Source organism: Coffea arabica, chromosome 7e (assembly GCF_036785885.1).
Source record: "Coffea arabica cultivar ET-39 chromosome 7e, Coffea Arabica ET-39 HiFi, whole genome shotgun sequence".
Classification (NCBI taxonomy): domain Eukaryota; kingdom Viridiplantae; phylum Streptophyta; class Magnoliopsida; order Gentianales; family Rubiaceae; genus Coffea; species Coffea arabica.
In genome coordinates, this window is record NC_092323.1 from 38,527,577 (window position 1) to 38,538,007 (window position 10,431).

Here is a 10,431-nt window from a genome sequence, read left to right on the forward strand (position 1 = left end):
AAATTCGTGAAGCTTAATGAGAAGGTGAATGGCTAAGTGACTTTTGGAGATTCATCAAGAATCCAAATTCAAGGGAAAGGTACGATTCTAATCTTTGTCAAAGATGGAAGCCATAAGCTGATTCATGATGTTTATTATATTCTCAAATTAAAAAATAATATTTTGAGTTTGGGACAACTTCTTGAAAATGGATATGAGATTCATATGAAAGATAGATTTCTTTGGCTTAGAGATCAATATGCTAATCTGGTTGTTAAAGTACTTTTGTCATAGAATAGAATGTTTGTTTTGAATCTCAAGACAGTTGAAGCAAAATGCTTGAAGGCTAATGTTCAAGATGAAGCATGGCGTTGGCATATGAGATTTGGCCATCTGAATTTTGGAGCACTAAAGGCTATGGGTGAAAAGAAGATGGTGAATGGTCTGCCTTCTATCAACCATCCTAATCAACTGTGTGAAGCATGTCTTCTTGGGAAACATGCTAGGAAAAATTTTCCAAAAGAACTCACTTCAAAGACAACTACACCGTTGCAACTTGTTCATGCCGATGTCTGTGGGCCTATCAATCCACCTTCACTTGGTAAAAGTAGATATTCTTGCTTTTCATTGATGATTTTAGTAGAAAGACTTGGGTTATTTTCTAAAGCAAAAATCGGAAGTTTTTGTTGCTTTTAAAAATTTCAAAACACTTGTTGAGAAGGAAAGTGGTTATGCAATTAAGGCTTTAAGGTGCGATAGAGGAGGCGAATTTATTTCCAAAGAGTTCAATGTTTCTTGTGAAACTCATGGAATTCACCGTCCTTTAACAGTCCTAAGATCTCCACAACAAAATGGAGTAACGGAAAGGAAAAATAGAACCATTCTTAACATGGCAAGATCTATGTTGAAAGCTAAAAATATGCCCAAAGAATTCTGGGCCGAAGCTGTTTCATGTGTAGTTTATTTATCCAATCGTTCACCAACAAGAAATGTCAAAGATCAAACCCCTCAAGAAGCATGGAGTGGAAGAAAGTCAAGTGTTAATCATTTGCAAGTTTTTGGGAGCATTGCATATGGTCATGTGCCACAACAAGAGCGATCCAAGCTAGATGATCGAAGTATCAAGTATGTCTTTATTGGCTATGATTCAAATTCCAAAGGTTACAAGTTGTACAACCCAAGCAATGGAAAAATGGTGGTAAGTCGAGATGTTGAGTTTGATGAAGAAGCAGTCTGGAATTGGGAGGCTCAAGTAGATAAAGCCTAAAATTTCTTTCCATGTTTTAAAGAAGAAAAGGAGGAGACAATTGCACCCATGAGTTCTTCATCCTCATCTACTCCTCCTAATTCACCTACCTCTCATTCTAATGGTGAAAGTTCAAATGAAAGACCACCAAAAATGAGAGATATAGGTGAGATTTATGAAAGAGCTAGAGAAGTTACTCTTGATAATAATAATTTGTTGTCTTCTTGCAGATAGTGAGCCATTAAATTCTGAAGAAGCTGTGAAAGACATAAAGTGGAAACAAGCCATGGATGGGGAGATTAATGCAATAAAGAAGAACAACACTTGGGAGCTAGCAACTCTTGCCAAGGGTCATGAAGCTATTGGAGTTAAACGGATATACAAGGTGAAGAAGAATGCTAATGGAGAAGTGGAAAGATACAAGGCAAGACTTGTTACTGAAGGCTACAAGCAAAAGCATGGGGTTGATTACAAAGAGGTCTATGCACCCATAGCTCGCATGGAAACAATTCGATTTCTCATCTCATTGGCAGCTCAAATGAAGTGGAAACTTTATCAACTTGATATGAAGTCAGCTTTCTTAAATGGCTATCTAGAAGAAGCGGTTTATATTGAGCAACCACCGGGATATATGATTGAAGGGCATGAAGATAAAGTTTTGAAATTGAAAAAAGCGTTATATGAGTTAAAACAAGCTCTAAGGGCATGGAACAGTCGGATTGATGAATATTTTCAAAATCATAGCTTTGTTCGTTGCTTTAATGAGCATGCTCTTTACGTTAAAACTCATCATAATGATATTTTAATTGTTTGTCTTTATGTGGATGATCTTGTATACACTGGAAATAACCCAAGTTTGTTTGAAGAGTACAAGAAGGCTATTTCACTTGAATTTGAGATGACTGACATAGGGCTCTTGACATATTATTTGGGCCTAGAAGTGAAGCAAATGGAGGAAGGCATGTTTATATCTCAAAAGAGTTATGTGAAGAAAGTATTGGAAAAATTCGGAATGCTTGGCTGCAATTCTGTGAACACGCCAATGGAAATTGGAGCAAAATTGTCAAAGTTTGATAAAGGAAAAAAGGAAGATTCCACTCGTTTCAAAAGTCTTGTGGGAAGTTTGAGATACGTGATTGTTACAAGGCCCGATATTCTTTGTGCAATTGGAGTAGTAAGTCGTTTTATGGAAACTCCTACCTCCATGCACATGAAAGTTGCAAAATGAATTCTTCGCTACCTAAGAAGTACAATTGACTTTGGCCTATTATTCTCAGAGTTTTCACAAAATTAGGGGCTTGGCTCAAGCTCTTAAGATCTAGTACAAGATACATTTCTTTTTCTTTTTTTTTTTTCTATTAAGTAGGTACGAGATACATTCGTCTCTCACTATTATCTTTCTTTCCTTTTATTTCTTTTTGTTGGGTACATTTTTGCCATCAATTCTTTGATTGCGTGATGAATTTTTTGTTTCCTTTTGACAATTTTGCTTCTCAGATCCTACAGAATATTATACATTTGTAACTTGGTTTGATCAAAATTTAGAATCTTTCATTCCACGTGTACATATAATGAATATTGGAATTCGGTTTTGCATGTTGAGTTTGGCTTTGATTACTTTCGTAATCTTAAATACCAAGTGCAATTGAAGTTTATCAATTGGGTAATCATTTGATCTCACCCCTACATTCGAGTTTTAGCTGTTGTTAGAAGTATGATTTACAGCTAATTCTTTTTAAAGTTTTAATTTTTGCTGAGATTTTGATAATTTTACTCTGATGTGTGAGCAGATAGAATGCTGGAATCCTTTTGCCCGCAAGATTAATGAAACAGTTATAACTAACTAGGTGATGCTCTGACATCATTGTTTAGATTAGGGTTAATCACATTTAATCCCCTTAAAGTATACCTCATTTCTCAGTTTACCCCATAACCTTTAATTTTGCTTACTTAACTCCCTATAGGACAAAATTGCCCTTGCATTATTTTGACTTTTTATTTACTTTGTTTTCCTTTCTTTTATTTCTTTTTCTCTTTCTTCTTTATTTAATTCTTCCTCTTTCCTACAAAAATTTTCACCTTAATGATTGAAATTGAAAAAGAGGAATTGCAGAGATCTATCTTCTCCTTAAATGATTAAAAAAATATTCAAATGACTTTCCTAAAATACAATTTTTTTAGCCTTTCAATTCTTTTAATTTTGGGGTTTCCTCTTTCCTTTCTAGTTTCTCATTTTATTCTCAAAAAAATATCATAAGATGAAATTGTTTTCCTTTCTTTTATTTCTTCTTCTCTTTCTTCTCTCATTCATCCTTCCCAATAGAAAATTTCATTTCAACGAAAATTTTTGTTTTGAATTTGTAATTGCATATTTCTGAGTGAAGGTTTAAAAGGTATCAAAAACTAATTTTGATTTTTTGTATGATGCCACGTGTCACAAATTTCAATTGATGATTATTAATCATGTCACAATTTCATCTTAAGATATTTTCTTGGGAATAAAATGAGAAACTAGAAGGGAAAGAGGAAAACCCAAAATTAAAAGAATTGAAAGACTAAAAAAATTGTATTTTAGGAAAGTGATTTGAATTTTTTTAATCATTTAAGGGGAAGATAGATCTCTGCAATTCCTCTTTTTTAATTTCAATCATTAAGGTGAAGATTTTTGTGGGAAAGAGGAAGAATTAAATAAAGAAGAAAGAGAAAATGAAATAAAAGAAAGGAAAACAAGGTAAATGAAAAGTCAAAATAATGCAAGGGCAATTTTGTCCTATAGGGGGTTAAGTGGGTAAAATTAAAGGTTATGGGGTAAACTGAGAAATGGGGTATACCTTAAGAGGATTAAATGTGATTAACCCTTTAGATTATTTTAGATGGAATGTCTGGTCAAGCTTTCTTTTCAATGGTTTTCTACAAGCTTAACAATTAGTGTGACAAAAAATGATACTATTAACTTGAGATTGGAATCCTTAAGATTACTAGTTAGCTTGTGCCTCGCGCCAGGTGCGTCGCGAGGTTGCCCAAATTTTGTGTTCAAATCATTGTTTTAAAAGGCATTTCTGGAGAGAGTTTCGGGTGAGGCCCAAATTGTGACGCCCCCACTTCTCCCAAAGGCGAACCAAAGGGTATCCGCGGGACGCCTGCCCAGCTCTCGCCAGGACTCACTACAATCCATCATTCAAGAGCTCGAAATACTTTAATTAACTTCAATACACAATTAAGGTACTTCAAATATCTCACACTTACAACTAAGTAGCTTTCAAGCTTAAATACAACCCAACGGAAAATGGTACAATAGCCATCCGTTATAATATAACTTAAAGTCTTCAAAAGAAAACATTCTAGTACTACTCACGAGTACCCTTGGTCTCGAACCCTGTAAAAGAAAACCACAACGTGGAATGAGCTACACAGCCCAGTGAGGTTCCAAGACACTCTAACGGTTCAAATAAATCAAGTAAGTTGGGCATATCATATGCATGGTTCAAGGTTACACAATGGCATGTTATCATGAGGTGATAATCTTTGTACGGTAATTTGAGACATTTATCATGGTATGAGACATTGGCATGTATAGTTCACGAGTGATTGGAGCTTATTACAGGCATAGCTCAGGATTTCATGTTGGCATTTTAGCACGAAACAATTATTATGATACAAGGTAAACATATACTGTAGGATACGGTGTTCCAGTGGAACTCTGTCGGTCATCTGCACCTTATGACTTCCGGATCCCCTCGGTTTGACTGGCCATCACCTTATCCCTCCAGTGGTAATACTCGAGTATACCGAAACGGTTGTCCAGGGTTCCAACCTACCCGACCGAGCCCAGTCCTGGCTCGAGTAGGTCAGTAACCGAGGCAGGGCCCAAGTTCAGCTTAGAGCTTACAACATGCACAAGTAATCAAGTAATTCGACAAAAGGTAAAATTCATCATTTGAGTAGGTCGAGTGAGATAAAGTACACACTCGCCTAACAATGATGGACAACTTCATATAACATGTGATTCATGATAATCAAGTGATCAAGTGGATACTTAGCACGTAAGCACGTAAGCAATACAAGTTGATTTCATGGGAGCATATAATTCACGGATATCGAATAATCATATAGATTAGAAATCATATGAGCAAATAGTCAGGTAATCAGGTAGTCATGTGGGTTGGTAAACGGTTCACGGTTAACGGTTAACTGTTCACGGTTGACGGTTAATTGACAAGCATTGGTCATATGCATAGGCCATCATTGGCCGTTATCCCATTTTTACCACGTGAGAGTCGAGGAGATTCACTCCAACGACGTATGCAACCTTAGCATACCAAGTCATGTTATTCGAGTATTTTCAAGCATGAATTATTCATCTCAAAAGAGAACGAGTGCGATAAAGTACACACTCGACTCCATTTTTCAAAACCAAGTAGACTAAGTAAACAATCTAGCAAGTTAAGCATGTATCGAGTTCATATGGTCATTTGATATGGTTAATGATTTAACCAATTCGTGTAGATATACAATGCAAGTATACATTCCTTAAATAGGCATGAGTATGGTAAATACTTAACACATAGCACTTAATAATCATGAAATAAGCGTGTCCTAGACTTATTCAATTACGTATTCCTATATGGAACACTCACCTAGTCAAAACAAGCGAGTAGTTTTCAAACAAGCGTTTTAGGTGTCCGCTCCGAGTTCCCCTTGGAGATTCCCTCGAGTGCCTGAGTAAACAACCATTAACTATTATACACTATCACTTAGAACTCCTACTTATCAAAGAAGGTTGTACAATCTAAAGGGAATTCATGAATTGGGCCTTAATTATTAATAATCGAGGCTCAAGAGTAAAGTTTTAAAGTCTAAAGAAAGAGACTAACATTTTTCATGAAATCGAGTTAAAAATGTTCAATCGGTATCGAGAAAAGAAGGTAAGTTTCCAAAATCTCATTTCTAAGAAATTGTCAAATTTTAGCTTTGGGTGTCAATTCTAGAAAAATCGTATCTTGCACTACGTAGGTCCAAAATTGGAAAGCTTGATACCATTGGAAACTACATTCCGAGTAATACAAGTTTCTAGAAGACACTTTCCCATGATTCCAAATGGAAGGTATTCAAAAGTTGGATCAAAGTTACAGCTGTAGAATACTAAGACAGTTTCAAGGTTGGTTTTTGGCCAATTTTGGAAATTCAGTAAAATTCACTTGTTTTGAACTAACCTTTGAAATTTGGAAATCAAATAGTGTTACAATCCAAGAGTATAACAATACAAGCGGATTGAGAAATGGAGTTTCGAGCACCAAGATATAGTAGCCCCAAGTTGAGGAAGATTCAAGACTGAAGAAGAATTTCCAGTTTTGAACCTCCAACACTAGAAATTTAATTCGGTATCGAAACGAACTTGGATTGGTACCAAAATTGGCAGTATTTTACTCCCATATGAAAGGTACCACTCTATCAAATTTCAGGGAAAAATACTTTCGGTAAGATAGTTAATTAGTCAACCAAAGTTCAGGAAAATTATAAGGCAATCTGCCTTTGACTTTCATTTTCCAAATTTCCAATCGTCTAACCAAGAAAGTTATCCAACCATGGTTCATTTGTGAAATAAGGGTCTAAGATACACCCATAATATCTTTGGTAAGTGTTTAATATCAAAAACATCAACTAACAAGTTCATTCCAAGATTTGGTTCCAAACCAGTCCCAACATTAGGGTTTTCCAAAACAGAGCAGTCCACTTGTTTCAGTCACAACTCAGTCAATATAGCTCGAAATTGAGCATGGCTTATGCCGTTGGAAAATACATTCATAGTACTAAAACATCACAGAAGAAGTCATTCCCAAATTCGGCACCCATCTGGTTCAAATTCGGGCATCAAGTTGCTGCCTGAACACTTCATTCCAGACGAACAGAGCAACAGGACAGCGAACTTAAAACATTTGGTTCGGCTTGCTCACAAGGAATCAGAACGTAAATTTTATACCAAATTAAAGCTAGGAATGTCTAGTTTCAAACTCCACCGACGGCACATGATTTCGACATCCGAGGACAGAGTTATAGCCAAAATGCCAACGCTGGACAGTGCAATACGGAACAGATTTCCAGATTGCCACTTCTAGGAGAAAAATTCATTTGACCCACCAAACGTTAATGTTTTCCAACGAAAATTTTTACACACATAATATAACATATATACATCAGGTTCATGCCAATAGATCACCAAAAATGGGCCTTCTTATGGCCGAACAAAACAGGGGCATTTTCGGAAATTCTTGCCAAGACCTCTACTTTGAGTTTCCAACAATAACACTCCATAAACTCATCATTATAACCACTAAACTACCATTAAATCCAACAGTAATCCTTAAATCAGCAACAACAACCCAAGTGTGGGAATACCAAGAGCCCACTCATTTCATTTTCACCATAAACAAGCTAACTAAGTGCATGCATGAGCTTAATCTTGCTATATAAATTCCAAAAGACAAGAATCCAAAGGTTGATCATTACCTATTCCTTGGGTGTGCAAGATCAGAAATTTCGGCCCTCTTGAAGCTCCAAGAACCCGTGAAGATGCAGCCTTTTGTTAGCTAAATCCAACCTCCAAGAGGTTTGCTAAGTGGTCTCCAAGTTTGGTGTGATTTGGAGGTGATTTGGGGTAGTTTTGGTTGAGATTAGTGTGCAGAATTTTTGTTGCAAATGAGTTAGAGAGAGAGAGGAGCTTGGCCGGCTGTTTGAAGCTCAAGAGAGAGAGAGAGTGATCAGATTTTAGCTTCCAAGAGAAGACATTAACTTGTGGCCTCAAGTCACCCATTAGTCAACTCACATTAGGGTGCGTTTGGCGCGATTAGGGCTCGATTTTCTCGCGCGTTTGGTTCACTAGTGCACTAAACCTCCAATGTATTTATATTCATGTAGATAATATTCACTCTTAATTGTCCCGAAATAAAGGTCTAAAGTTCCTGAATTTAAATCGCGCGTGTGAAAACGCGTATCTCCAATTTAAGCGCGATAACGCGAAACTTCCGAGAAATTCTTATAACGATAGTACTAATAACTATCACTTGAGTATTTAAACATTAAAATGCCTAATTTAGGTCCATTGTACATGTCTCCAATATTTCAAACCTATTGTACTCTCAATCGATCAAGATTTCCAAAGACGTGTTCACTATTTTCACTAAACGAGCTTCCGAAAATTAATTTTTGAAACAAGTCATTTTAAAAATATAATGAAACTATATTTTCATGTAATTAGGTCTCAAGAGCTTAGAAAATAATATTCGGAGTAAAAGACCAAATAAATAATTAAATAAGCTAAAAATAGGAGATTAAATAAGTAAATTTTGCGAGTCCTCACACAAATGCCTTGAGGTGTTTGAATGGGGCATAAGTATTGTTGGGCGTTCGCCTCGTAGTATGAGACGGACGCCTAGGTGTTTAGGGCGTTGGGTGTTTGGAGCGTTCGGGGCATTTTGTATTGTTTTTCTCTTCTTTTTTTAAATTTTGAACTTTAATTTTACTATTTTATCTTTGTTTCATGTCCTTTTTATTATTTAGTAATTTTAAAAAATGATTCCACTTATTTTCTCTTTGGATATAGTTTACGAGAAATACAAAATAAAAGCATCCATGACTTTGTTTCCTTGTTTTTTTCTTTTCTTTGATTCCAAAGTATAACGATGTTTTATTAACATGACTCTAGATGACTAATGTATGAGTTAAGAGTTATGTTGTGATTTTACTTGTTAAACAACAATAATTCTTTTATAATTTTTATAATTTTATCAATTTTTAAATTTTTATTAATAATAACATATACACAAATATATGCATGAATATTATAATTTTGTAGTATAATTTTATGTTTTTATTTTTTTATATATTTAAAAAATCAAATTTTGTGAGACTTACGCCCTACGTCTCAAGGCTTTCATCCTATTTGGGTGAACATAAAACACCCTACCCAACACCCTCGCCTTTTCAAAGATTGGTTCAGATATCTAATGCTACTAATATGATACCGAACATGATAATACAAACTATCAATTTTAGCTTGGAACTACGAAATGGGAGATTATGAAAGCCGATGTAAAAATGAAAACTGCAGAAGAAAGAATAACAGGTATAGTGACCAGGAAAGGCACAAATAAGAGCAGAACTAACCAATGGCAGAAAATCGAAACTTGGACCAGTGGAAGCACAGTGAGAAGTACGTTATAATTGAGAAGTATTTTATATTTTTAGCTACATGTGAAGGACCATTTGACTTAATTCAACATGAAGAAAATACATCCATTACCAAGTATAGGATTTTATCATGCAATTAAGGAATGTTGAAAATTTTCACGTTAAAAGTTCAAATCAATCACCAAATTCAAATAGCAATGCTGAAGTTATACGTGTTATTCTAGCATGAAGTACTAAGACTTTTCAAAAATGTATTTGCCGAAGTTTAACGAATAAACAACAATGATTATTGAAAAGTTCAAGCCAAAACTCAATTGCATGCACTTAATTTGAGGCTTTATAAGGTAGCAACAATTTAGTTTGCAAGCAGTAATGGTTATTAAAAAACTTCACTGCTAGATTCAATTTTTGGAATGTGTTTTTGGATATTATTTGCATATATTTCATTCATTGAAGAACAATATTTACATGTTGCCTTCATTAAGTTGCATTAGAAGGCAATCAAAAGTTACAAGGCTCATTTAGCCTCAACAAAACAAGTAGTCATTCGAAGAACAATAGGAAAAGGAAAAAGCTGAACAATAACAAACAACATGAGAACTAGCCGGGAAGAGATAGCTTTCTGGTATATCTGCTGTTGCAAAATGTTCGCATAAAAAACCAAAAGACCAGGTCCTTAATTTACTTCAGCATGAATGTATTTTATACTCATTTATCTAATCATATAATGAAGTACTCCAATTCATCAGACACATGCGAACACAACACGCAGCAGGTAGCAAAAAAACCAATGATTTGAGAACCAGACCGGACCAGCCGGTTGAACTGCAAACCGGGAATGACACCGATCCGATTCTATGCTATAGTTGAAATTGTCAAAGAATCGGCCAAGACCGATCAATACCGTCAAACCCGGTAAACCGGGTCAAACCGCTAATTTCTGGTTTTTTAGTTTTCCCTCCATATTTGGTTTTTTAAGTTTTGCAAAATGTGGCTAGCAAGGATTGAAACCTTTGCTA

At 35.3% G+C, this 10,431-nt stretch overlaps 1 long non-coding RNA gene across 2 annotated transcripts; it reads right to left on the minus strand.

The window, feature by feature from the left end:
• Window positions 1-4,380: 4,380 nt before the first annotated feature.
• On the minus strand, window positions 4,381-7,957 carry LOC140011418 (uncharacterized). Of its 2 annotated transcripts, XR_011818571.1 has the most exons (3): window positions 7,733-7,957; window positions 5,863-5,943; window positions 4,381-4,601 (listed from the first exon to the last, which is right to left on the minus strand). It is a non-coding gene; the product is annotated as an uncharacterized lncRNA (long non-coding RNA). The 2 variants fall into 2 exon arrangements; XR_011818572.1 differs by lacking the exon at window positions 4,381-4,601 and having other exon boundaries at window positions 5,565-5,943.
• Window positions 7,958-10,431: the final 2,474 nt, after the last annotated feature.